This window comes from Gorilla gorilla, chromosome 18 (assembly GCF_029281585.2).
Source record: "Gorilla gorilla gorilla isolate KB3781 chromosome 18, NHGRI_mGorGor1-v2.1_pri, whole genome shotgun sequence".
Taxonomy (NCBI): Eukaryota; Metazoa; Chordata; class Mammalia; order Primates; family Hominidae; genus Gorilla; species Gorilla gorilla.
In genome coordinates this window covers 79,314,550-79,338,274 of record NC_073242.2, presented here as the reverse complement: position 1 = coordinate 79,338,274, position 23,725 = coordinate 79,314,550, and the positions used below count along the sequence as shown (strand labels likewise).

The window sequence follows — 23,725 nt, the reverse complement described above, 5'->3', positions numbered from 1 at the left end:
CCGCTTTTACCTGGCTCTCCTCCCGGGCCCCAGCAGCCGGCCAGGGTCTGCAGGGAGGTGGCCCGGCCCCCGCCTGCCCTTCCTCAGACGCGCCCAGGCTCACCCATCCGAAGGCTCCTTCCACGCTACCTAATGAGAGTGAGTCACATCTGGGACCCACCACTTCCTGCTCCGGCAGCAGCGGCGGCGGCGGCGGCGGCAGCAAGGCTAAGGCACAGCCCACAGCCCAGCCTCTCGGGGTGTGCAGGGCCCCCTCCCCCAGCCACAGTGCTGCTCTCCGCAGCCTGGGAGCTGCCAGGCCTGGGAGCTGTCGGGCTCCAATGACTTCATGGAAATTTGAAGCTTGAAGCTGGAACAATTTTGAAAAAATAATAATAATAATAAAACAAGCACCAAAAACCTCCATTAGAAGCCCCAAGGCAACTGTTCAAAGTGGGGAGCAAATGCATCCTTAGTGAGCAATTAGCAATTAGCGGCCTGGCCTGAGCCTCATGCGGGCTCTGATGCTCACAGACAGGCCCCCCGCGCCTTCCTGGGACTCAATTTCCCTATCTATGTAGTAAGGTGGCCCCGTCCGCCTCTGAGAGGGGCCCAGGAGAGGTCAAAGATCTTCCAGCCCAGCCCACTGCCTCTCCATCTCACCTACGCTCCCATGCTGGGAGCAGGGCAGGGGCAGGCCCATCCTTGGGGCTCCTATTCCAAAATCACAGTCCCTGGAGAGCCCCAACATCCCTGGGCACCATAAGGCTGGGAATCAAACCCCAGCACCCCTTCTGCTATGCCAGGCCTCAGTTTCCCCACTGGGATCATGGGGCGCTCAGTGGCGAGGGAGCAGATCAAGAGAGGCTAAGAGGAGAGAGTGGAGACTCCCAAAACAGAGGGGGAGGCCTCCAGCCCGCTGGCCACAGCAGCACCTGGTCCTCAGGGAGCCCTTCTGAGCATGTGACTGGCATCCTGGGATTACGAGCTCCTCAAAGCAAGGGTGTACCTCCTCCACCTCCCACATCCAGGGTCAGACACCCCTCTTCTGGTCTTCTAGCCCCTGCACCTTCCTCCATCACAGCACCTCTGTGCTGTGACCACTGGTTGCTGGTCTGTCTTTCCTAGGTTATATCCTTGAGGAGGGCAGAGATGGGAGGGCAGCTGTAATGTCAACAGCTGTGTCCCCAGCGTCCAGCCCCAGCCGGTCACAGAGTAGACATCCCACACATACTGATCAGGTGGAACTGAACACGTTAGGTGCTGTCTCTGTGCCAGGCCCCATGCAGGGAACTAGCAGGTGATCTAAGGTCTGCCATCTGGTGGAGACAGGCATAGGACTCACACAGGGTTCCAGGCTGCTCCAGAGGCCACGGGAGGGAGTGGGAGACCTCAGGGGATCCTCCCCATCAGGGTCGCCCTCCTATCAGCAAATGTCTCCCTAGCAAATGTCCCAGAGCAGAGAAGGAACAGACATCATCATCATCAAGAGAGGGGAAAGACAAGCCACTGACTAGGAGAAAGTCACATCCTATATGACTGACAAAAGACTCCTCCCTAGCATATATAAAGATCTCCCAGGCTGGGCACAGTGGCTCATGCCTGTAATCCCAGCACTTTGGGAGGCTGAGGTGGGCGGATCACCTGATGTCAGGAGTTCGAAACCAGCCTGGCTAACACGGCAAAATCCAGTTTCTACTAAAAGCACAAAAATTAGCCAGGTGTGGTGGCATGAGCCTGTAATCCCAGCTATTTGGGAGGCTGAGGCAGGAGAATCGCTTGAACCTGGGAGGCGGAGGTTGCAGTGAGCCGAGATCACACCACTGCACTCCAGCCTGGGCAACAGAGTGAGACTCTGTCTCAGAGAAAAAAAAAAAAAAAAAAAAAAAGACCTCCCACAAACCAATAAGAAAAAGACAAATGGCCCAATTAAAAGATGAACAAGAGACTTACACAGGTACTTCAACAAAGAGGATGCCAAAATGACCAATAAGCACATGAAAAAGACACTCAACACCATTAGCCACCAGCAAATTAAAACCATATAGAGATTCCACTGTACCACTAGAATGGCTAAAATTAAAATGAAAATACCAAGTGTTGACAAGGAGGAGAAGCAGCTCTTCACTCTCATGTACTGCTAGTGGGAATGTAAAATGGAGCCACCATGATGAAAACTGCCTGGCAGTGTGGACGAAAGCAAACCATATGCTTCCCCAATGACTCAGCAATTCAATCTCAGGTATTTACCCAAAAGAAATGAGTACATCTGTCCACAAATGACTTCTATCCAAGTGTTCAGAGAAGCTTTCATCCTAACAGTCAAACTGCAAACCCAAACATCCTGCAATGAGTAAATGGATAAACAAATTTTCATATATTCACACAACAGAAAATTACTCAGCAGTAAAAAGGAACAGATCACTGCTAACACACAACATGAATGAATATCCAAGATGGCAAGGACAGTGAAAGACCCACCCACAAAAGACACATTCAGCACGTTTCCATTATATGAAACTTCAGAAATGATGAAACTAATCTACAGTGACAGACAGCAAGACAGCGGTTGCCTCTAGGGAGGCCGCTGATTGGAAAGGGGCACACAGGAAACTTCTGGGGGCTGAGGAGGTTCTAAATCTCCCTGTGGGTGCTGGTTATACAGGCGAGTGCCTAAGTACACTCATTACCCTGTACGTTGAAGGTTTGTGCACTTGCCTGTATGTAAATTACCCGTCCATTTTTAAATGGGTATTGAGGGATACCCGTTTGCGTATGCAGGAGGGCATGGTGCTGGATGCTCAGTAGATTCAGGAAACAGAACAGATGTGACCTGGCCCAGTGGGCGAGAGGCTGATGAGACACATGCTCAAACCCTGAGGAAAGCGCGGCGTGGAGATGGAGCCGCTGGGGGAGATATCGGGGGCCAAGGGGAAGGGGCATAGGAGGCAGGGCAAGTCCAGGGGAATGGCAGGTGGGGAGCGACCCACCCTGACCAACATTTCTGCAAGATGATCTCGGCTTGAGAAAAGGGGCAGCTTGGAGAGGACACATGTAGATGCCTGGACACAGGAGGGGGGTTCCCCACTGCCTGCTGGGAGCTTATGGGGCCCTGGGCTTTCCAGCACTGGCCATAGAGCAGGGAGTGTGTGAAGATAAACTGGCCGTACAGCAGAGGCTGTATGATAACGAACCCTGCAGTTTGATAATGAGAGGGGCACAGTAAACCCTGCCGTTTGATAATCAAGGTTCCTGTCCCACTGAGCAATACCTCCTGCCCTCCCAGGCCACCCTCCCAGCTTTCTCCTTGGAAGATGTGGCAGTGAGTCTCTTCCCTGCTGCAGCCTCAGCACTGCCTCAAACCAGCTGCTCCCCGCAGCCGCAGCCACCAGCCACCATTTGACACCCCACCCCTCACGCTGTCTAGGAGGTCCCGGCAGGCAGGATCTGAGCACACACAGGTCAGTGCTCCCTGGGATCCACACAGGCATCACCCAGGACTTTACACACACAGCCTCATGGCACTCCCTGGCAGCCCCACTGAGGAAGGCCCTGCTATCATCCCTCTGTAGAAGAAGGCACCAAGGCTCAGAGACACCACATTGCTGGCCCAAGCACACACAGCTATGAAAAGGCAGAGCCAGGATTCAAGCTCAGGTCTACCTGACTTCACAACCCATGCTCCTGACCCTCCCTGGGAACAAGGACAAGCTTCCATAGGGACAGGCTACCCCTAACCCCATTACAAGGTAATGAGCATGGTGGGTACCCTCACCCAAGATCTCCCAGCCCTGGCACACAGTGCTCCCAAGTCTGCTGAACAAACACCCGCTTTCTTTCAACTCTCCCAAAGAAGGGCAACCTTGGGCTTTCACAGCAGCAGACAGGGAAGGCTGGTTTCTGCTCGGTAGAGGCGCCAGGGCACACAGCACAACCCCAATCCTTTCCTGTCCCTCTCAGCAACCCCCATCCTCTTCCCTGGTGCTAGGGACACAAAACTGACTTGGACATAGTTCCCTTTCATGCAAGCTCCTAGGCTGGGAGGAGGTAAGAGGTGCCCACCAAAGGCATGGCATAAAGCTCTGGGGAGAAGCCGGCAGGGCATGGTGGCTCACACCTGTAATCCCAGTACTTTGGGAGGCTGAGGAGGGTGGATCACTTGAGGCCAGGAGTTCGAGACCAGCCTGGTCAACATGGTGAAACCCCGTCTCTAATAAAAATACAAAAATTAGCCGGGCTCGATGGTGGGCGCCTGAATCCCAGCTACGCAGGAGGCTGAGGTGGGAGGAATACAAAAATTAGCCAGGCATGGTGGCGGGCACCTGAATTCCAGCTACTCGGGAGGCTGAGGTGGGAGGATCGCTTGAGCCTAGGAAGCAAAGGTTGCAGTAAGCTGAGATCACACCACTGCACTCCAGCCTGGGTGACAAAGTGAGACCCTGTCTCAAAAAAAAAAAAAAAAGAAAGAGATCTGAGGAGAAGTACCCAGCAGGGTCCAGGCATATGTGGCCCAGAGTTTAGGGGAGAAGGACCTCCTACCCTGGGCAACAATGGGGGCTCAAGATGAGGCCATGAAACAGCCAGTAGGAGAGACTCAAACTGCAGCCAAAACGAAGCAGACAGTCAAGCTGTCAGTCAGCCAAGGGACAAATAACACTGAGTGCTGAGCAAACAGCTTGGCCCTGCCACACAAACCCACATGTCGAGCCCTTACTGGGGGAAGGAAAGCCCCAGCACCCAGTGGGCTTGGAACTCTGGGCATGTCTCTGTAGGGGCCAGGGGATATGAGAACAAAAACCACCGTCCATGCCACAGTCACCTCTTCCTTCCCCTAAGGTCGGGGGTTCATGGCACCGGGAGGAGCCCTGGGAGGGTCTGAGCAATCGGGCTGGCCACTTGTCGCCAACCTCGCCTATCGTCCTGGCAGGATGAAGAGGAGCCTTCCGGAAGGTCCTGCTGTTATTCCTGTCTGAGAGCTCTGGAGTCAGGGGCTCCAGGGAGAGACTTTGGCGAAGCTAGGGGACCCTGGTGGCTCAGGGAGTCCCTCTGTAAAGTCAGGAGATGTGGCCCACTCTGCTGGGAGCCCGTGAGGGGCTGTGAGAAATGCCGACAAGGCACATGGTGGGTGCTGGGTGCAAGCCAGCAGGGAGGAGGCCAGCCAGGCGTTCTCCCCGCTCTAAACCCTAAATCCCTAGGCTCTGCGACGTGCCTGCCCCTCCTTCAAACACCTTCCATGGCTTGCCTGTGCCTCCAGAGGCAAGTCCTGCCTTCTCCTCCTGCCTCTCGGGGACCCCCACCTGGCCCAACTCACTTTTCCATCCTTATCTGCCTCCACCTGCTACCCAGCTGCCTGACTCTTCCATTTCTTTGCTCAGGCCTTAGTGTCCCTGGAATGCTCAAAATGCTACCCATCCCACCAGGTACAGGTGCCACCTCTACCAGGAAGCCTTCCCCAGTGCCCCACCATCACCTCCTCTAGGCCACAATGCCACAGACCTCTCCATAGAGGATGTCATGTCCACTTTTGGTAACAGCTCCCTGTTCCTAGGGGGAACCAGCCCTGCAGGGGTGGACTCACAACTAGCGTATATTGAGGAATAGGTGTGAGACTCAGGTGGTCCTGTGAAATTCACTTCCAGGACTTTTGTTGGGACTGTGGGAAAGTGTTCTCATTCACTTGGCAGTAGGTGTGAGCTACGAGCCACTGGGGCCATCTTTGCCACAGTGGCAGTCAGCCTCCAGTGACCCTTGTCCCCTGGCACTCATGTCTGTGAATGGTCCCCTCCCACACCACCTGTGTGACCAATAAAATATCGTGGAAACCACAATATGCAGCTTCTGAGATCATGAAAGATCTCAGAAGCTTCCACTCAGCTTTCCTTTGGATCTCTCCCTCTAGGGGAAGCCAGACACCATGGCTCGAGTACACTTAAGCAGCCCCAAGGAGGGATCTGTGTTCGAGGAACGGAGGCCTCCCGCCAGCGGCCAGCACCAACCCACCCTGCATGTGACAAAGCCGCCTTGGAGGCAGACCCTCCAGCCCCAGTCAAGCCTTCAGATGACTGCAGCTTGACAGGCAGCTTGATTGCAACCTCATCAGAGAACCCCAGCCAGAAGCACCCAGCTCAGCCTGAACTCCTGACCTACAGAAATTATGAGGTAATTGGAATAATTTGTTACACAGCAATAGATTACAAATACAACCTCTCTGTGGAAGAACTGGCCTGAAAAGGAAGCCAAGACAGAGAAATGGAGAGAGAAGCAGAGTCTTCATGATACCATTTGAGCCCCTGGATCCAGCCATGCCTGAATCCCCATAAAGTCTCAAGTCCTCTCTTTCTCCCTTTCCCTTTGGTTAGAGTGGGTTTCTGGTACTTGCAGCTCAAAGAACCTGAACTTATTCATGCAGCACCCTCCCTGCTCAGGAGTGACTGAAGGTCCTGTCTTCTCCTCCATCAGACCCATCTGGCTGAGGGCAAGGACCACCTCTCCCCAGCACCACAGGCCCTCACGACATTTCTGCCAGATTGATCTGTACCCAGATACTCCGAACAATAACACAGTGCAGCCAGCAGTGTGAGCGTCCCCTCCTGCTCACCCTACATGGGAGGACAGAGCAGGGCTGACTCCGTGTGGTTTCACGCCCCCCAGCTCTTCCACACTTGGGACTGAGGTGAGCTCCCCAGGGAGAGGGACTCGCAGAGGCAGCACAGCTCGATGGAGACACTCCCCCTCCTCCCAGATGCATCTTTCACGCTGGGAGGCGGGGAACATTCCAGTGCATCCACCCACCTCCTCCAGGCCTCTGCCCACATCTCTTCTCAGCTGTGGGCTCAGGGATGTGCAGGGATCTGTTCCTGTGCAGGCTAGGAACATAAGAAAATGCCCGGGTCCACTAGCGCCTTCTGACCCCTAATCAGTGGTGGTCCTAAGGGGTGGCCTGGGGTAAGCCCCAAAGCCACTCCAAATGAACACATATTCTAAGTAAACAGCATCTTTCCCATTAAACCCGGCACCCTGCGGCTACTGCCCCTCCTAAATCGCTGCTGCTTGGCTGAGTTCCAATGCCAGAACAAGGAAAGATGAACAGCCCGACTTCATGTAAGCGACACAGCCCACTCAAGGGCAGGGGCCTGACTCCCATGATCCCCAGGGCCCCGATCTCTGCCAGGCCTGGGAGACGGGGCTTTGGAGAAGGAAAGGGGCAGTTGGGGTCATGGTGTGTTGAGTAACAGCAGAGAATCCTAAAAGAACAGATGTGAAAGCAACCGCCCTGCCAACCAAAAGCCCTTATTTCCTTTGAAAAACTTGGCAGCTGGGCCGCACCAGAGGCCGCCTGTCCTTCCCTGCACCCGGCCCAGTGTGACCCATGGACAGGCAGGGAGGAAGGCCACGTCCCTCCCACCAGATCCTCAAAGGGGGCTTCAGACATACCACAAATTGAAAATAGCAGCTCCTAGAACTGCATGTGAAGCGTGACCCCTTTCTTTTTTAACGATGTCACAGGGATGCCTGTATTTTTTTGCATACAAGAAAATCGGGAAGAAAATGACCCAAATCTTAGGAGTTATCACTAGGTGATAGAATTTGGCACAGTTTTACTTTAATATTTATCTTTTTGTTTAGATCTGCTTTTCAATTTTTCTCTAATGAAAATATACTACCCACATAATTAACAGAGGAGGAAAACCAGCTACAATCAAGAAAAAGCAAGAATAAGGAAAAACAATGCCCTGAGACGGGTAGTTTTCCACCCAACACCAAACTAGGCACCACTTGTAACAGGGTGAATACAGAAGGTTTTTACTGTAACTAAAAATACTACCTTAAGGGTTGGGCGTGGTGGCTCATGCTTATAATTCCAGCACTTTGGGAGACCAAGACAGGAAGATCAGGAGGATCGCTTGAGCCCAGGAGTTCAAGACCAGCCGGCGCAACAGAGTGAAACCTCATCTCTACAAAAAAAATTAGCCTGAGCTGGTGGTGGGCACCTGCGGTCCCAGCTACTTGGAAAGCTGAGATAGGAGGACTGCTTGAGCCTGGAGGTCAAGGCTGCAGTGAGCTATAATTGAGCCACTGCACTCTAGCCTGGGAGACAGAGAGGGACCATGTCTCAAAAAAAAAAAAAAAAAAAAAATACTACCTTAAAGTCATTGAATATCAATGACTGCCAGTATTACAAAAGGAAATTCACCAGACCACATGTGCCTCCCAGAAATTTCCAATAGCATCTCCAATGTGCTGTTGTGTGAAAAAAATCAAAACTGAATTAGATCAAGCCTCTGGATACAACTATGAATTTATAGGATTCAGGGGACAAGGAGCATGCTACACATTATAGGAAGCTCTCCTACAGGTAAAGGGACCCAGCTTCAACAAAAACACCGCATGGAAGACAGACAGAATGAGTACCAGTCCTACAGATGAAAAACTGAAGAAACGTATCACAGTCTCATCATGCAGACCTCATTCGGATCCTGATTATTATTATTTTTTAAAGAGACAGGGGCTCTCTCTGTCACCCAGGCTGGAGTGCAGTGGTGCAGTCATAGCTCACCGCAGCCTCCAACTCCCAACCTCAAGTAATCCTCCTGCCTCAGCCTCTCGAGTAGCTTGGAGGTTACATTACAAGTGCATGCCGCCATGCCTGGCTCTGGATCCTGATTTTAAAAAGCTAATATTAACATATAGGCCTGGCACGGTGGCTCATGTCCCTAATCCCAGCACCTTGGGAGGCCGAGGCAAGCGTATCACTTGAGTCCAGAAGTTCGAGACCAGCCTGGGCAACGTGGTGAAATCCTGTCTCTACAAAAAATACAAAAAAATTAGCCTGGTGTGGTGGTGCATGCCTGTGGTCCCAGCTATTAGGGAGGCTGAGGTGGGAGGATCACCTGAGCCTGGGAGGCGGAGGTTGCAGTGGACCGAAATCGCATCACTGCACTCTAGCCTGGGCAACAGACACCCTGTCTCAAAAAAAAAAAAAAAAAAAAAAGATAAATCTAATATATAAAATATAAATATATAAATATGACATTTACAAAACAATTGGAAGTTTGAACACCGAATGGATAGTTACAATCTTAAAGAATTATTGCTAATGTTTAGCAATATGTGTGGTAAAATGTTTGTTTTTTTAATTTTATTGTAAATTGATCAGTTATAATTGTATATATTTATGGGATACAAGGTGACGTTACATATATACAATGTAGAATGATGCAATGAAGCTAATTAACATATCACCTCAAGTATTTAGCACTGTTTGTGGTGAAAACATTTGAAATTACCCTCTTAGTAATTTTGAAATATACATTAACTATAGTCACCATGCTGTGCAATAGGTCTCAAAAAACTTATTCCTCCTAACTGAAACTTCGTATCCTTTGACTGACCTCTCTCTATCTCTCCCCATCCCACCCCTGCCGCCCTTACCTACACACAGCCTCTGGTAACCACCCTTCCACTTGCTGCTTCTGAGTTCAATTGGATTTTTTTGTTGGTGGTGGTCTTTTGCATTTGTTTTGTTTTGTACAGGTGGGGTGCTATGTGGCCCATGCGTTTTGAACTCCTAGCCTCAAGCAATTCTCCCACCTTGGCCTCCCAAAGAGCTGAGATGACAGGCGTGAGCCACCGCACACAGCCTAGATTTCTTGGATTCCACACATAAGTGAGATCGTGCAGTATTTGTCCTTCTGTGCCTAGCTTATTTTACGTAGTGTAATGTCCATTAGGTTCACCCATGTTGTTCCTTCTTTCTTAAGGCTAAATAGTATCTCATTGTGTATATATGTCACATTTTCTTCATCCATTAATGGACACTTGTTTCTAGATCTTGGCTATTATGAATAATGCTGCATGATTATGGGAGTGCAGATATCTCTTTGACATGCTGCTTTCAAATCCTTTGGATATGTACCCACAAGCGGAAGGAAGGGAGGTTCCTACTATTTTCCATAATGGCTGTGCTAATTTGCATTCCCACCAACAGTGCTCAAGGGTTTCCTTTTCTCCACATTATCTCCAACACCTGTCTCTTTTTTTTTTTTCTTTTTTTTTTGAGACAGGGTCTTGCCCAAGCTGGAGTGCAGCGATGTGATCATAGCTCACTGCTCAAGTGATCCTCCCACCTCAGCCTCCTGACTAGGTAGAACTACAGGTGCACGCTGCCACACCTGCCTTGTTTTTTTATTTTTTGTAGAGATGGGTTCTCCCTATGTTGCCCAGGCTGGTCTCAAACTCCCAGGCTCAAGCAATCCTCCTGCCTTAGCCTCCCAAAGTGCTGGAATTACAGGCGTGAGCCACCACACCTGGCTTCTCTTGTCTTTTTAGTGATAGCCATTCTAACAGGTGTGAGGTGATACCTCACCATGGTTTTAATATGCATTTCCCTAATGATTAGTAATGTTGAACATTTTTTTGTATACCTGTTGGTCATTTGCATGGGTTCTTTTGAAAAATGTCTATTCAGGTCCTTTGCCCATTTTTAATTGGGTTTGTTGTTGTTGTTGCTGTTATTGAGTTCCTTATCTATTTTGGATATTAACTTCTTTTCAGATGTTTGGCTTGCAAATATTTTCTCCCAGTCTATAGGTTGTCTCTTCTGTTACCTGTTTTCTTTGCCATGCAGAGGCTTTTAAGTTTGACATCATCCCATTTGTCTATTTTTGCTTTTGTTGCATGAGATTTTGGAGTCAAAAATAATAATAATAATAATTGCCCAGACCAGTATCACATAGCTTTTTCCCTATATTTTCTTCTAGTAGTTCTATAGTTTCAGGTCTTATGTTTAAGTCTTCAGTCCATTTTGAGTTGGTTTTTATATGTAAGGATCTAATTTCATCCTCCTGCATGTGAAAACCCAGTCTTCTCAACACCATTTATTGAAGAGGCTATCCTTTTCCCATAGTGTGTCCTTGGCATCTTTGTCAAAAAAATCAATGGACTGGACAGGCACAGTGGCCCATGCCTGTGATCCCAGCATTTTGGGAGGCCGAGGCAGGCAGAGCCCTTAAGCTCAGGAGTTTGAGACCAGCCTGGGCAGCATGTTGAAACCCCATCTCTACAAAAAATACAAAAATTAGCCAAAGGTGGCATGCACCTGTTGTCGCAGTGACTCAGGAGGCTGAAGTAGGGGCATGGCTTGAGCATGGGAGGCGGAGTTTGCAGTGAGCCAAGATCCCACCACTGCACTCCAGGCTAGGTGACAGAGTGAGACACTATCTGAACAACAAACAAACAAACAAACAAATCATTGGGCTGTAAATATATTCATGGGTTCATTTCTGAGCTCTCTATCCTGTTCCATTTGTTGATACGTTTTTTGTTTTTTTCAGAAACAGAGTCTTATGGGCCAGGCATGGTAGCTCATGCCTGTAATCCCAGCACTTTAGATGGCCCTATCTCTATAAAAAAGAAATTATAAATATATATATTTTTTTAATTGGCTCACTCTGTCACCTAGGCTGGTGTACAGTGGCACAATCATAGCTCACTGCAGCCTCAAGCTCCTAGGCTCACGCAATCCTCCCACCTCAGCCTCCCAAGTAGCTGGGACAACAGGCTCCTGCCACCACACTCGGCAATTTTTTAATGTTTTTTTTTTTTTTTTGGAGAGACAAGGTCTTGCTATGTTGCCTAGGCTAGCTTCAAATTTCTGGCCTCAAGCAATCCTCCCACCTCAGCCTCCCAAAATGCTAGAATTACAGGCATGAGCCACCATGCCTAGCCCAATGTGTCTATTTTTATGCCAGTACAATGCTATTTTAATTACTGTAGCTCGTAATATATTTTGAAATTAGGTAGTGTGATGCCTTCAGCTTTGATCTTCTTGCTCAAGATCACTTTAGCTATTTGGGGTCTTTTGTGGTTTCACCTGAATTTTAGAATTGTTTTTTCTTTTGTTTTGGCAGGGGGTGGGGGCGGGGGGCAGGGAGACACAGCTTTTGGTATAAACCAAAGGTGTGTTCCCTGTTTTTTCTTTTTCTGTGAGAAGTCACTGGAATGTTGACAAAGGCTGCATTGAATAGCTTTGGGTAGTATGGACATTTGCACGATATTAATTCTTCCAATCCATGAACATGGATAAAATCCCATCTATTTGTATCTTGTTCCATTTCTTGGTTCATTGTTTTATAGATTTCAGCATACAGCTCTTTCACCTTCTTGGTTGAATTTATTCCTAAGTATTTTTTCACGTGGCTATTGTGAATGGGATTATCTTCTTGATTTCTTTTTCAGATGGTTAGCTAACATACAGAAACATGACTGATTTTTGTGTGTTGACTTTACAGCTTCACTGTTAGTTTATTAGTTCTAACAGTTATTTGGTGATTGTGTGTTTTTTAAGCATCTTATCTTTTAGTAACATAGACTACCATTCTCACAGATGAAGTGACAGGGTGCCTGGAGGGGGCTGTGTGTGGGAGGAGAGGCAGCTCCCAGAGGCCACGGGCTGGAGCCTGCGGAAGCCGAGGCAGGGGTGCGTGGGGTTGCGTGCTCGTGCGCTGCCCTGTCTGCTGCTGTGTCTGTTGGCTTGTTCATAATGAAACGTCAAAACCTTGTCACTGAAAGCACTCTGGGATCTGCCATCTCCTCCATGTCTCACACAGCGAAGGGGTCATTTTTAGCCCCTTCCTACAGATGAGGATCGTGTGGTCTTGAGAGGGAAGGTAACTCCCCCGAGGTCTCAGGGTCAGAAACACAGACCCAGCCTCAACCCTGCTCCTGACTGGAGACAGACAGAGAGAGACAGAGACAGACAGATAGACAGACACACAGAGAAAGGCAGTTAGAGACAGACAAGGACAAAGACAGAGACACACACAAGTTCTTCCTGAGGTCCCCTCCTGCTGGAAGCAAAGGAGGCTCCAGGCTCTGGCCTCCAGTCCCCACCAGCATGTAGCAGCAGACACCACCGCCTCCACCCCTACCTCAACCCACCTCACCACAGGAGCTTAAAGGCTTCCAGTGCCAGCCTGGGCGGCGTCATTAGAACACACTCCTGGCAAAGCCCTCCCCCCAGAGCCCCTCCCTATCTCATCCTCTGACCACAAAAGAGTGGGCAGTGGAAAGCACTCAGTGCCCAAGACCTCCACACTCCCAGACGTGGTCCCACCACAAACCTGGGTCCAGCCTGAGGGCACCACAAAGGTAAGAAACGGACCCATTTTTGGCTGGGTGCGGTGGCTCACACCTATAATTCCAGCATTTTGGGAGGCCACGGCAGGGGTGGATCACTTGAGGCCAGGAGTTTGAGACCAGCCTGGGCAACATGGTGAAACCATGTCTCTACTAAAAACACAAAAATTAGTCGGGCATGGTGGCACACATCTGTAAATCCCAGCTACTCAGGAAGCTGAGACAGGAGAATCATCTGAACCCAGGAGGCGGAGGCTGCAGTGAGCCGAGATTGCGCCACAGCACTCCAGCCCGGACGACAGAGCAAGACTCCATCTCAGAAAAAAGAAAAAAAAAAGAAAGAAAAGAAAAAGAAATGGACTCGTTTTAATTTACCCTAAAGAAACAGTCCCACTACATGCAAGGACTTAGCTACAGGCTGTTTAGTGCAGCTCTCTAACTGTGAAAATGCTGGAAACAACCGAAATGTCTGCAACAGGGGACAGAGAAAATCATGCAGGGCACCTCCTGTGTCAAAGGCTGGGCTGCTGATGTCTGTAACACTTTAACCTCCCTGACCCCCAACTCCACACACAAAGCCTGGGGCAGACAGAACTCCCCTTAGAGGACAATAAAGAAAGTTGTAATGCTCAACTTTTTTTCTTGTAATATGTTGAAAAAAGGAAAGAAGTCTGGAAGAATAATATAAACCAATATGTTAATGGGTTACTTCGAGTTCCAATTCTATTAATAAGTTTTTTCCCCACCTTATTACTTATATTTTCTGATTTTTCATTACCTAAATGTGAATTGTTTCTGTACTTTAAAAAATGAAAACCATTTAAAAATAAGAAATGAGCTTTTTCCTTCTCCTGGGAATGGAGCCCAGAGCCTTAGCCCAGGAGGCAGAAACTCTGGCTTCTAGTCCCAGCATTGCTATTGCTTGGTCATGGGACCTCTGAGGGTCACTTCACCTCTCTGAGCCTCAGTTTCCCCATCTGTTGAACACCAAACTCACCAAGGTGAGCTCCTGCCATCTTCACTGAGCCTGTCCCCTCCTCTGTGAGATGATGACCTTAAGGCACAGCTACGAAGGCACACAAACAATGCCTACCCAGGCACACAAACAATGCCTGCCCAGTGGCTGCCTCCACCCCACACCCTGGGTCATGCGTATTGCCAGCCTTTGCTCAACCCATTCCTGCTGGCCCCGAAGCCAGGCTGGCGGGGGACCAGTGGCATTAGAAGCCAAGCACTGGAATGAAACCATCATGTCAATCATGTGTGCAGAGCTCAGCCCTGCTCAACACTGACAAGTCCCATTCCTCCTGCTTCCACCCACCCTCCAAGGAAGGTGGTCTAACCCCATCTCACATAGGAAGAACCAGAGGCTCGGCACAGAGAAAGGACTGCCTGCCTACATACACCCAACCAGGAAAAAAAACAGCAGCCCGGGGGCTCCTCTTGCACCGTCCTCAAGGCGTGGTCAGCAAGCCACCCTGCACCCCTTCTTTAGGGCCAGGCACACATTTGAGGCTGCAGGAGGGAGGGACAGAGGCATAGGACTGTGACAGGAGAGCAGGCTGGAGCCCCAAAGCTTCAGCTCCTCTTCCTCCTCGCCTGAAGCCCCCAGCCATTGCCCACACACACCAGGTGCTCAAATACTGGCTGAGTCAAGGCAGTGCAATGCTATGCCCTCTGCGTGGGGGAGCAGGTCGGGGAAGGGGAAAACCCAAGCTTTGTGGCCCAGCACCCTGCGATCACTTCCTAGGACAGTGAACTGGGAGCCCCCGGAGGCCAGGCGGGGACAATGACAGGCAAGGCTGGCTGGCTAGGTGGGGACTGGGGCACACTGGAGGTCCGAGCTCTGGGTGAGGCGCCACCCTGCCGAGCTTCCACCGGTAGCTGCCATGCAGCAACGTGGCCAGGGGTACAGGCCTTCTAAGTTGGCAAAAGAAACTAGAAATCTAGGCTTTATGTAAAAATCTTGTGGTTTTCAAATGTTGATGATTAATTCAAAATAAACTTTAAGCACTTCTGCAGTCCTCCTCCCACGGCCCTGGACTCTGCGGTGTCCTGAGCAAGCCACTTCACCTCTCTGGGCTTCAACTGTGTCATCTGTAAAGTGGAGAAACAAGGCCTGCCCCTCAGGATCATGGCAACGGGAGATGGGACACACGTTGCCCATACTAAAGATAACAAAAAGCGGCAGCAACAATAACAGCTAATGTTCGATGAGTGCCAGAGGCTGTTTTAAGTACTGGGAAGTAATGTCATTTCATCATACCACAATCTCATAAGACAGGCTTTTTTTTCTTTTTCTTTCTTTTTTTTTTTAAATCAGGGTCTCGCTCTATCACCCAAACTAGAGGGCAGTAGAGTGATCATAGCTCATTGCAGCCTCGAATTCCTGGGCTCAAGTGATCCTCCTGCCTCAGCCTCTGGAGTAGCTGGGACCACAGGCGTGTGCCACCACACCTGGCAATTTTTTTTTCTTTTTTTGGGAAGAAACAGAATCTTGCTATGTTGCTCAAGCTAGTCCAGACTCCTGGCCTAAAGCGTTCCTCCCACCTTGGCCTCCCAAAGTGCTGGGATTACAGGTGTAAGCCACCTCACCTGGCAAGACAGGCATTTTTTAAAGCTGTATTTTGAAATACTTTCAAAAAACTTTCAGCAAAGTGATAAGTACAAAGAATTCTATACTTTTTTGAGTTGGTTTGCCTATTTGTACAGATTTGCCTATTTGTACAATTTTGCCTCATTCTATTATATATCTATACATTTACGCTGTGCCTCTTTAGCCTTGCAAATTTCCAAAGATCAAGGGCTCATATAAACAGTTATCAGATCATTTAATGTTGATACAATACTTTAATCTACAGCCCATACCCAATTTTATCAACCATCCCAATGATGTGCTTTATACCTTTTTTCCCACCATATGCTCACATACTGCATTTTTAAAATTTTAATTTTATTTGTTTTAAAATTGTTTATTTGTAAAAATAGAGACAGAGTTTCACCACATTGTCCAAGCTGGTCTCAAACTCCTGACCTCAAGTGATCCACCCGCCTCAACCTCCCAAAGTGCTAGGATTAAATATGTGAGCTACTGCACCTGGCCACATACTGCATTTTAGGTTTTTTGTATTTTTTTTTTTTTTTTTTTTTGAGATAGAGTCTTGCTTTGTCCCCCAGGCTGGAGTGCAGTGTCGTGATCTCGGCTCACTGCAACCTCCGCCTCCCGGGTTCAAGCGATTCTCCTGCCTCAGCCTCCCAAGTAGCTGGGACTACAGGCACAAGCCACCATGCCTGGCTAATTTTTTGTATTTTTAGGAAAGATGGGGTTTCAACATGTTGGCCAGGCTGGTCGCGAACTCCTGAGCTCAAGTGATCCGCCCGCCTCAGCCTCCCAGTGTGCTGGAATTACAGGCGTGAGCCACCCCGCCCGGCCAATTCATTTTGTTGTCACCTGTCTTCAGTGTCCTTTAACCTGGAGGTTAAATCCTTGGCCTTTGAGATAAGCACTCTTACTGTCCGCATTGTATAAGTGAGAAACTGAAGGCTCAGAGGGGTTGAAGCCTTGCCCAAAGTCACACAGCTACCAAACATTGAGCTGGGACTCAAGCCCAGGGGACTTTCTTTAGAGCTTGTGCTGCTCTTGTCCTCCAGGCCCCCAAGAGCTTCCAAAGAAAGACCTTTGTTGTTAACTGAACAGGGGCTCCCTCTGCAAACAGCTGCTTAAGGCGCCTCACTCAGCAGGTGGTCATTAACTGAAGGAGCACCCTCCTGTGCACACATGGGCTGGGCCTCAGGCTGCCCGCTCCCCACGCCTGGCAATGGCCCTGGCCAGATGCCCACCACCCCCGCCCAGCAGGGCCCCACGTAGCCATTTCCAGAGAAAGAATGTGCTTACCTGCAGAGGAGCCTCCCCACCTCCTGGCAAACTGGGCGATAACGAGGGCCTTAGAGGGCTGCGGCCAGGAGTGCCTGTCATGTTCTCCCCTTACAGTATAGTCCAGGCCCAAATGTCCAAGTCCAAAAGGCAGAGCCTGAAGTCATAATCGCCTGCAGGCCACATCCCTAACCCACAGACCAGGGCTCAGGGGGAACCCATGAGGTCAACTGTCTAAGAGGGGCCTGAGTACTTTGGTTTTGTTGTTGTTGTTGTTGTTGTTGTTGTTTTAGACGGAGTCTTGCTCTGTCGCCCAGAGCAAGCTGGAGTGCAGTCGCGCTAACTCGGCTCACTGCAACTTCTGCCTCCTGAGTTCAAGCAATTCTCCTGCCTCAGCCTCCCAAGTAGCGGGACCACAGGCACACACCACCATGCCTGGCTAATTTTTGTATTTTTAGTAGAGACGGGGTTTCATCATGTTGGCCAGGCTGGTCTCAAACTCCTGACTTCAAGCAATCTGCCTGCCTCAGCCTCCTAAAGAGCTAGAATTACAGGTGTGAGCTGCTGCGCCAGGCCAGAGCCTGAGTACTTGCTAAGACACACAATAGGACCATGCTGGAAGGGTTACAGGAAGAAGGCACAGCAAAGGGCAAGGCCTGGGAGGTGGGAATGGTGCAGGCTCTTACGCAGAGAGCAGAAAGCACTCAAGGGGGCCACACACAGTCTGCAGTATCTGGGAAGAGGAGGCAGGACCCAGATAGCTTCCCAACCGCCATGAGCCACAGATCCCAGCAGACACACAGCGGAAGAGGTGACATGAAGCTCTGCCACCGACCAAAAGGGTATGGTCCACCTGAGTCCCAGGCCGTTCTGTTAGGCTGTGAGGCTATTGTGTACTGAAATACCTCAAAATCCTGGAACCTCACCATGTGATATCCTGTCAAATTCAGAAACTGGCATCAGCCTCCAGACCTCATCTTGCAAACCCAATTCTAAGATTCAGAAGCAGCAGAACTGCTCTTGAAAATTTACCAGAGCAAACACAAAGGGAAAAAAGTTTTGCTTTTCTTCCTCATTGCCGACAATTTTGAAAACACAGAAAGCATGACTAAATAAGAAAATGATCTGTCCACGAACTCCCCCAAAGATACCCTAAATTTTTATACAGGGTATCTGCAAAAAGTAACAGCCCCTGCCTACCCTTCAATGCGCAAAAGCACAGCCTGGCCTGCCTGCAGTGTGAGTGTTTGGCGTCAAAGTGCATCCACTCGGTTTCCCCTACTGGCCATGGCAGGGCCCATGCCTAACTCAGCTCTCTGCCTCCTGCCCAGACACAGGCCACCCCTGCTGGATTCAGCAGGGATGGGGAGGAGGGGACATAGGCCCCTCTCCATCAGCAACATTCCTTTGTGCCCGTCAAGAAGGGGGCTCCAAGAGGTGGGGGTCAGGAGCAAAGCCCCAGGGCTCTTCTGGGTATGGGGTAGGAACGGGAAGAGGGAGAGGTGGGCGGGGCAAGGGCAGGGAATGTGTGCTGCCCGCGGTAGGGCACTCACGACGCCCACTTCATTCTGCATTTAGGGGTGGAGCTCAGGCTCGCTGATGTGGACCCAAACCAGCTCCACCAAGAACACATGAGAACAGCCCAGCTCCTTGCTACCAGACCTGTGAGGACCTCCGCTTTCTCATCTGCAAATGGGACTGGTCGTTTGGGTCCTGCCTAACTTATGATTAAAGATACAAGGGATATGCAGGGGCTTTGTAAGGGCCTGGGAAATTGGAGGGCTCCCTGGGAGGGCTCAGCAGCCTCAGCTCTTCCTGCTCTCCTCTGTAAAAAGCCCAAAAGTACCCACTCTTTTAAGCCCAAGGGCACTTAGGGCCTGTGTGGCTGCTGAGGGAAGAGGACCCAGCACCTGGGGATCCCGAATGAGCCGCGGAGAGGCAGCTTTAGAACACCTGGTCCTGCAAAGCCAGGCTCCCAGCCACAGAAGACTGCTTCAGATGGAAAAGAAACTGAATAATAAAATCAGGAGTCAAAAAGAAAGAAAGAAAGGCTGGGCACAGTGGCTCACACCTGTAATCTCAGCACTTTGGGAGGCTGACGCAGGAGGATCACTTGAGCCCAGGAGTTCAAGACTAGCCTGGACAACATAGTGAGACCATGCGTCCACCAAAAAAAAAAAAAAAAAAAAATTCAGTAAATTAGCCAGGCGTGGTGGCGCACACCTGTAATCCCAGCTGCTACTTGGGAGGCTGAGGTGGGAGGATCACCTGAGCCTGGGAGGTGGAGGTTGCTGTGAGCCATGATTGTGCCATTGCACTTCAGCCTGGAGGACAGAGCAAGGCCCTGTTTCAAGAAAAAAAAAAAAAATCCTGCCTCCGCATATGGACCCAACTCACCATGTAGGGTTCTCACCTCTGCTCCCCAGGCCCAGTCAGCCACTCCTGTGGGGTCCCCCCATAGACCTGGAGTCTGACCCCTCCCCACAGCCTGTCCCCAGCTCCACAGCCCACAAACTCCCTTCTACAAGGGCACCTGCCCACGTTTGAAGGCATTCACTGAACCTGAGAACCCCCTCCTCTCAGGGCCCAAAGCCCCTGCCTAAGTCCCCACAGCTGTAGCCTCACCCGGAGTCCACTACAGTCCTGTTGGTCATGCATTCATTCATTCATTCATTCATTCATTCATTCATTCATTCAATCAATCTCTGGAGCATCACTCTGGACCAGGCCCGAGGGGGCTTCAGCCGACCACACAGGGTATCCTTTTCCTCATTTTAAGGGCTCTACTTCTGTCCACGGCGCCCACGTAGTCATTTCCAGCTTCAGCTCTGGGACTCAGAAAGGAGTTCCTGGCCTTTGAGGGAGGGGACCTGAGACATAAACCAGTAAAGGGAACAACTCCAATCCATGGAGAGGCTCCAGCCTCTCTCCCCCACCCGGGGTCGGCTCCCATTGTCACTTCCTCATGTGCAAGGCGTCTGGGTTTCCCGGTTGGGGTCCGAGGCAGGGGCGGGGCCTGGCTCACTCTCCCATGGACCCTGGTCCCCTTTGGCCACCGAGGGGTCCTGCTCGCTGCTGGCTCCGGCGGGAGCGCTGCAGACCCACAGCCCGGTCCTGCGCCCACAGAGGCTGCTACCCTGTGCAGTGTTTGCTTCCAACAGGCCCCGCCGCCCTGAGCCAGCCCCCTTCTGTGCCCTAAGCCAGCCGGGCTCCACCACAGGGGTCTGGGGCCAGGCGGCCTCCCTCGGGTCTCAGTCTTGTCATCGGAAAGCGGGCGCCAGCTGGGGCAGCGTCTGGGAAGCGTCTCCTGGCCGTGCCTAAGGGAGGAGGTCGTGGCCCGAGGGAGGGGTCTCGGAGCATTTCCGACCCACCCGGGCAGGAGCCGCCACCGCCGGGCACCCGCGAGGCCGGGGAAGGGCGGGCCGGGAGAGGGGCCACCCGCCCGCCTGTATGGGGACCGCGCAGAGAGGGGCAGCGGCCACGGGCACCCCCGACCCCGGGCGCATCCCCGGCCCGCCCGCCGCGCTCCCCAGAGCCCCGCGCTCACCTGCCGCGCGCTCCCGCTCCACCGCCGCTCGAGTGGCCGCCCCAGTGGCAGCGGGCTGGCCCGGCACTCACCGCGGGCGGGGAAGGAGGAGCGGCTGCAGGCGCCCCCCGCTGGCCGCGTGTCCCAGGCCTGGGGCGCGGGGGCGGGAGCCGGGGCGGGGGGCTGGGGGCTGGGGGGCGCCCAGGAGGCCGCGTCCACCCTGCAAGCGCAGCTGCCCCCGCCCCGCCCCGCCCCTCCCCACCCCACCCCAGCTCCCCTAGAACCGTGGGAAAGGCGCTGCCGCGGGAGGGAGCGGCCGGGCAAGCTCCGGGCGCCGCAGGAAGGAAAGGCGTCCCAGCAGGACCTTCTCCAGGTACCGCGCGCACGTGCTGGGGAGCGCCAGGCCGGCCCCACCCCCAGAGGGAAACACTTTCTAGCAAACTCTTCCAGTGTTTCTGCCCCAGGCCTCCCCTCCCCCTGCAGGAGCGCCTGTGTTTCTGGAAAGATCCACAGAAGGCGGGCCAGTGCCCTCCTCCCAAGCCGGGGGAGCTTTGGTCCCGCCTTGCGTCTCACTCAGGCCTTAACCTCCTATGGCAGGGCTCAGGGGCGGGAGATGACGGCGACCACCCCTGTAGGTGTCCTCAGAAAGTAGGTGTTGTAACCTCGTTGTGATCCCTGCAACCCAGGGTGGGGCCCCAGTGTTGGCAGAAAAAAAATCTGCTCTGTTTCCAAGAAACTCAGACAGGGTGAGCAAGAAAGCCTCCTGTGAGTCACCCTGGGAGGGGCAGAGGAGGTCGTCCGCAGGAGTAATCGAGTCTACGAGGGCATTTCTCACTCGCAGACCCCCATGAGTCCCGCCCTTTCCCACTGGTCTAAAGCTCCCTGGTACCCAGGAATTGGGGGTTCCCACTTCACTAAGAGGGGTTACAGAAGCACCTGTTATGCCGATTTCTCAGGTCCGACCCCCAAGGCCCTAGCAGGTCTTCATAGAAAGGGCCAGAGAGTCTGTAGTTTAACAAGCACGGAGGGAATCTATGACAAACAGGTAGCAGAAACGCTGATCTACTGGGAACCTATGGTGGGATCCTGGAGCCTGCTACCCCGGCTCACCCTAGAGGGGAGAGATCCTGGTATGGGAGGGCGTTGCCCCCCGCGGTGGGCCTGGAACCCAGCCTCAGGCCACCCACGTTGAAACCATGCTGAGAAATCAGATGGCCGAGGCTGGAAGGTGGAGCCTCTGATTTCCACTCCAGATGGCGACAGGGAGGTCCCACCTGAGACTTACATCCCAGCAGCAGCAAGCCCTCTCGGCTTCCAGCGCTGATCAGGCAGCTCCTATGGGCTCGTGCAGCCCCCGGGCATCAAGCATGGTGGCATTTGGCTCTCTGGGCCGGTGCGACTCCACTACTCATCGGCCTCCCCGTGGAGGGCCCTGGCCGGGTCACTGCAGCATCCTGAGGGCTCACTCGGGAAGATCTGAGCAGCTGGGGCCTCCCTGCGCCGGTAATGGGAATCCCGGCAGCAGTGAAGAATGGGAATAGGATCATCAGCAGAGCCAGCTTCCGAAAGCACCGCCCACCCCCGGCAGCCCCACCCCTTTAGCAGAACCTTGAAAACGAAGAAACCCACCTGTTTCCCCAAGGCCTTCAGAACAGCCAGTGCCTCAGGGTCACGGTGACCTCTGCCAAGGTCAGCCCTGGAAAGAGAGAGGGGAGCGGAGCCAGCTATGGAGGGAGGGTCCTGCTGGGACCCACCCTCAGCGCTCTCCAAGCCAGGAGCCCTCAGCCCTTTCTGGTGTGTGGAACAGTGCTATGACTTCCCAGCCCGTCATCTGTGTGTCATCTTCACGCAAATCTATGAGCAAGTCTCCTGACAGCAGACAGGAAAACACAGCTGGAGAAAGTGAGTTACACACCGTTCCTGCATCACTGCTCCCATCAGAACCGTCGGGACATATCCATCATCCCCATGGTCCTCATCGCCACTGTGGACCTGTCAGCGGGATCACCCCGTTGGATACTCAGTCCTCAATAGGGGATTCTCAAATGGTAACCAGCAACGGACTCACCCAGAGGTCTGGTGAAGGCACACATGGCTGGGCTCCACTCAGTTTCGAATTCAGCAGAACTGGGTCAGTACTGAGACTTAACTTCTGTCTCACTCCCAGGTTACGTTGATGCTGCTGGTCCTTGGCAGACTGGGTAGCAAGGCTCTAAGGCACTGGATTCCAAATAAGGCTGGAGTCCCATTCCCAGAGATTCTGGTCCTTGGGTGGGTCTGGGAATATGCAGTATTTTTAAAATCCAGGTGAGTTTAATTTGTGACAAGGATGGCACTTCAAATCAGAAAGGAAGAGGAATGGCTTTTTTTTTTTTTTAAAGCCACAGCTGGATAAACTGGTGGTACGTGGCTGTGGTCCCAGCTACTCGGGAGGCTGAGGCAGGAGGATCGCTTGAGGCCAGGAGGTGGAGGCTGCAGTGAGTGGTGATCGCACCACTGCACCCTAGCCTGGGTAACATAGCGAGACATGGGCACACAGAACCACATCTGGTTATTTTGTTTGTAGAGACAGGGTCTCACTCTGTTACCCAGGCTGGTCTCAAACTCCTGGGCACAAGTGATCCTCTTGCCTCAGCCTCCAAAGTGCTGGGTGGGATTAGAGGCATGAGCCACCTGCACCTGGCCTAAAAATTTTTTTTAATAAAAATTTAATAAAAATTCGTTTAATTTTTATTAAAAAAAAATTTTACACCAGCAGTGGCATGAGCTTGTACTCCTACCTATTGGGAGGCCAAGGCAGGAGGATCGTTTGAGCCCAGGAGTTTGAGACCAGCCTGGGCAACATAACAAGACCCCTGTCTTTTTAAAAAAACAAACAAAAACTAATAGAGGAAAGATATTTGTGTTTGAAAATGAAACCTATAAGAGAAAATATGTTAGTAATTTTGGAGTGGAGAAGTATGCATGGGAAATTGAATGCACACGGAAGAGCTGCTGTTGAAAGTTGCATGTCTCTGTCCAGATGAGGAAGTCTCCAGATGTCCACATCTAATGTGTTTGTGATTTTATTTATTTATTTATTCATTGAGACAGAGTCTTGCTCTGTCTCCCAGGCTGGAGTGCAGTGGCGCAATCTCAGCTCACCGCAACCTCCACCTCCCGGGTTCAAGCGATTTTCCTGCCTCAGCCTCCCAAGTAGCTGGGACTAC

At 51.6% G+C, this 23,725-nt stretch overlaps 1 protein-coding gene across 11 annotated transcripts in view; it reads right to left on the bottom strand.

Moving 5' to 3' along the window:
- The window catches only part of ADCY7 (adenylate cyclase 7), a 72,176-nt gene extending 51,465 nt beyond the window's left edge, over positions 1 to 20,711 (bottom strand). For 3 of the 11 annotated variants that reach the window (XM_063700194.1, XM_063700192.1, XM_063700193.1), the window contains exon 1: positions 20,538 to 20,642. The gene's annotated coding sequence lies outside the window, so the exon portion shown is untranslated. Of the gene's footprint in view, positions 1 to 10; positions 244 to 20,537 lie in introns of those variants that run through there. The other 8 variants (XM_063700190.1, XM_063700195.1, XM_055366009.2 and 5 more) reach the window with 7 other exon arrangements.
- Positions 20,712 to 23,725: the final 3,014 nt, after the last annotated feature.